Source organism: Dermacentor silvarum, chromosome 2 (genome assembly GCF_013339745.2).
Source record: "Dermacentor silvarum isolate Dsil-2018 chromosome 2, BIME_Dsil_1.4, whole genome shotgun sequence".
Lineage (NCBI taxonomy): Eukaryota > Metazoa > Arthropoda > Arachnida > Ixodida > Ixodidae > Dermacentor > Dermacentor silvarum.
This window is the reverse complement of record NC_051155.1, coordinates 169611458-169615938: the sequence shown is the minus strand read 5'-3', so window position 1 is coordinate 169615938 and position 4481 is coordinate 169611458. Positions and strand designations below refer to the sequence as shown.

General features: G+C 44.4%; 1 long non-coding RNA gene across 1 annotated transcript; it reads left to right on the top strand.

The window, feature by feature from the left end:
- The first annotated feature begins 545 nt into the window (after positions 1-545).
- LOC125943216 (uncharacterized) lies at positions 546-3467 on the top strand. The gene is made up of 3 exons (XR_007465652.1): positions 546-678; positions 1001-1051; positions 3061-3467. It is a non-coding gene; the product is annotated as an uncharacterized LOC125943216 (long non-coding RNA).
- Positions 3468-4481: the final 1014 nt, after the last annotated feature.

Sequence of the window (4481 nt, the reverse complement as noted above, 5' to 3'; positions counted from 1 at the left end):
CTCGCCTAATATACTAGAAGACATAAGTCTGTCACGCAGAAACTGAGACAAAGCCCGTTTCCAGCTGCCGTTCGAGGCCTGTCTGAGCGGCCGCGGCCACTAGGTGGCGATACCGTTAGCACAGCATACACACTCATTCGTGTAGTACGTTATTGAAGTACTTGAATTTCTCAAAGTAAAATGGGTCTGAAAATTCGTAAAGTACAACTTACACACAACCTGCAGACATGATAGCATAGGAGGATTGCAATTCGAATATACGGGAAAACATAATTCTACTGAGCAGGAACTCAAACACAAACCCCTTTTCCAGCTGCCGTTTTTTCGGTGAGAACGCCATGAGAAATCCCCATCAGCTAGAAGCTAACAGCTTCGCTGTAAGACAGAAAACACATTCGGAGATAATACCATGATGATGATGATGATGATGATGATGATGATGATGATGATGATGATGATGATGATGATGATGATCCTTTATCATGGCTCGCACATAATGAAGGAGTGGCCATGTGAGCCTCGTGATATCTTCGTTCGTTTCTTTTCCAGTCGGCTTCTGTGGGCTGGCCGGCTTTCCAGAGTTCTATAAGCCGGAGTGGATTCGAGCCATTCATAGCTGGCAGAGAGCGGACGGTTGCTTCACGGACGGCTTGGAAATTGTCGACGACCCACTCACAAGTAATAATACTGTTTACCTTACTCGTGTACAGCTCGGATCACTCTTAAAGGGAACAGATAAGTCTAGAGCATGTGCGTTTTTTTTACCTCTGGCATGCGTACAGTCACCTGGGTTTGTAGCAGATTACGCGTGATTTGTACAGGCATCAATTAACGCACGAAGGGCATTATTGCTCCAGTAGGCTTAGCTAGGTAATAATGAGGCTCTTGGATATAATGGCACATTTACAAGCTATAGTGTCGAAACTTGCGGAGGTTTTGCATCACTTTATCATTTGTCAGAATGGCGGTAAAACACGCGTTGTTCCCACGTCATTTACAGCTTTCAAGAGGAAACCGGGTCGAACTAAGCGAGCGGAGATACGACTGGAAGGTAAGTTTAATGTGTCATTCATCTGAATAAAGTGGCGTAAGGTTTCCTATTTGGAAAGACAAATCTGGAAAGGGTCCATTAGGCCCTTTTCATATTTTTTATTGGTATGTAGAAATTCGTGTGCTCTTTTCTGCATTGCTCATTTGTCCTATTATTCGCGGTGCCGGTCATCATTCAAATAAAGATGCACAAGCTGGATGGCTATCATGCATGCAAGATACACTCTATTCTTGTTGTTGTTGCCTTAAAACATCTATATAGCATGCAGTAGTAAACGCTTTCTTTTAATTCCCTATAATTTTCGGCCAATTCCCCATGGTGGATATGAACCACAAACTGAGAGCAAACAAACAAACAAACAAGCTTGTCTTTTGCCCAGTGTTTATCACGAGAGCCATGTCTACACTTTTCCCGTCAGAGTACAAGCAAAGTGTGCGTGTAAACGCTGTTTGCAAAGATGACTGCGCCGCAATTAGCTGGTCAAACCGCTAGACAGCAAAGCTAACTTTACAGGTGGAAAACAGAGACCTGCAGATGCGGATCTGGGCTAATATGAATGCGAGTTGGTGAATTGGCTAGAATCGCACTATGTCAGAGTAAGCTCATGCGCTTGCGAGCGATACCTTTTAGCGGCATAAGTTCTCGATAATGGTGTTGAGGTGGCGGAATCGAAGAAATGAATCCGGTCAGTGCGCTGGGCATGTTCCCGACTAGTAGGAATCCTAAAGAACGCAACCACTTTCGGGGCTTGGATGTTCAGCTACTTACTAACATATTGCTTTTTTCAAGCACAACAACGGGACAACCAAACAGACAAAACAAGAGAGAGCGCGTTGTCTTGTCTATTACTTTGTCGCGTTGAGACACTGGAAAATACGGCCAGTTGAGAGAACTAAGTCTTCACAGATACATTCGTGTACTACATTGTTGTCTCCTACAATGTGTAAACAAAACATTCAAGGAACTTAATAGGTAGGACGCCAATGGTTCTGTAAGACGTTGATTTGTAATATTTGTTTTCGCAGTGGAATGCCTAGTTACTGTCTATTATTGTTAGTTATTATTGTAGTTATTATCTCCAAAATATTTATCAGTCAGGCTATCCATCTTGATAAACAAGAAATGTGTGTGTCTGTGTGTGTTTGTATTGCCGCCGCTGTTGTCGTCGTCGCCGTTGTCGTCGCCGTGATGCTCCGTATAAGGCCCAAACACGATAACATCGTCTCCGCACGCCGTACGTTGTATGTGCCAGTGAAAGCTTGCTAGGGCCAACCGACGATCGCGGCTCAATCTCGTGCGCGCGATGGAGAAAGCCAGGCGGAAAGGAGTTGTCCTCTATCACCAGCGAGGCTCGGGGTGGGGGAGATGAGGGAGGAGGGGGGGGGGCATTTTTCTCAGGCGGCGGCTGCTGCCTGCGGCCGCGCGGGCGCCGTATCTTGACAGCGATCTGTGACGTACACAAAGTGGGCGACGTGCCCACGTCAAAGCGGTCTGCGATGTGGACAGAGTACATGCGCCGAGTGGCGGTAGCTTCGTATGCACTGAGCCTTCGAGGTTTAGTTGCGTTGAAGAGAGTGACAGAACGAAGGCCAATGCGCTCGCTGCTGTGGCCGCGCTTCCTGCAGCAGAGTTTTGACAGCAAGGTCCAGCGGTCATAGAGCCAGATGTGTTCGCGTTTACTCGTGTGCGTGTGACACCGTGCTTGTTAATTTAGTAAGCGAATGCTTGCAAGTTTATACGGCCGATAAAACTAATATCGTTACTCTGTATAGTTGTCTACTAATTTGTTATCGCAATCGACGTTTCGCCTTTTGGGCTAAGCTGCGACTTCTTTCTTACGTATGATGTTCTTTGGATTGCTATTACTAATTCCGAATTCTCTAATATCCAATATCTCCAAGGTTGTATTTCTGTTTGCTTCCCTTACTGAGTGTAGTGATGGCCATTCTGTTTGCAAGCAGCCTATCTGCTAGCTTACATTGCTTGCTTCTTTTTTCTGCTTCTTACAGACCGTTGCCGACCTCACAAGACCGTTTTGGGGGCAATAGCAATGTCAGCTGGACTGAAGTATTTGATAAATTCGAATAACCTTACAATAAGTGCTTAAATAATATGCCATGACAGGTTCAGGTAAGTCTGACAAGAAAGGAAACTAAATGTGTGAAATGCTGTTAACTTAAAAAAAAAACAGCGGCTCAATGAACATTCTTAAACGTGTAAAGGTCTTGCAACACACGTTAAGGAAGGAAGTTGCATATTTACGATAAAGAAAGGAAATTTGGTCCAAAGATCTTATCACAAATTTGGTCAGCTCAGAAACAAAGCACGGTTGATGGCAAGACCTACCTGCCAAAAGAACCGCCCACCTTACGAATGCGCGGCACTTGTTAAACTGAATAAACTACTTATTTTCCACGTGCAACGCAAATGTTCGCCGTACGTTACTGCACGTGCGTAAGTACAACAAACTGGACACTTCCCTCGAGCAGTGTCTCATACACACAACGCCTACGTACGGGTGCTCACAGAATTTTCACGGCGGCATCCATTTTAAGTTTTTTCCAAATACTTAGTAGATTGGCCGCTTATATCTTGGCTGATTCAGTCACAAGCCCAGAGACTACTAAACCTAGTTCGCCATTCCCTATTTTGAACACAACCACAGCTCCGCTATATTGCCACATGAAGCTACCAGCACTGTGTATACATAAGATATACAAGAGACATGATTTAGTTTATACACAACATGAGCCTTAGAGCTTACATATAACAAATTTTATAGTAGACTACCTTTATTACGAACTCGGAGGGATTGTGAGAACCTGTTTGTCTTACGAGAAATTCGTCTTAACGTAAGAGAACCAGGAAAGCCTTAATATTATTCATGGTGCATTTGAACATGCATCACACAGAAAAATAATGAAGCAGCATAAAAAAATGCTCTAAAAAGTCATTTCCTGTATGTACAGGATGCACCACACTGGCTTAAGCACTATTACTTAGGCCATTTAGTAATAGCCTCTTTTAGGCGCTGTAAGATATGTGTTGTGACAGAGGCTTACATTTCACGTAGTTTGCTCAAGGATGTTTTTAGTGCCCCATGTTCTCGAAAAAAAAATTAAGCAGAGACACCTTCTGTCAACATCTACGTAGATGTCACTAGGTAAGTGTTTTTGGTGTTTTTGTAATACCCAGTGACCGAAGTTGGCGTCAAAGTGGTGCATTGAAGAGGCGCGCGTACCCCGTGAAACATGTTGAAGGCGCCTAATTCACTGTGGCACATAACCCGAGGCCCGTATTTTGGACATTACCCATGGGGGCATACGTGGAAGGTCAGCAGGGGCAAAGTATGATGGTATGGCAGATTCTTGGCATTTAATGGCTCTTGAAAATGTGGAGTCTGGCCGTATGTCGGGAAGTATCGATAAGG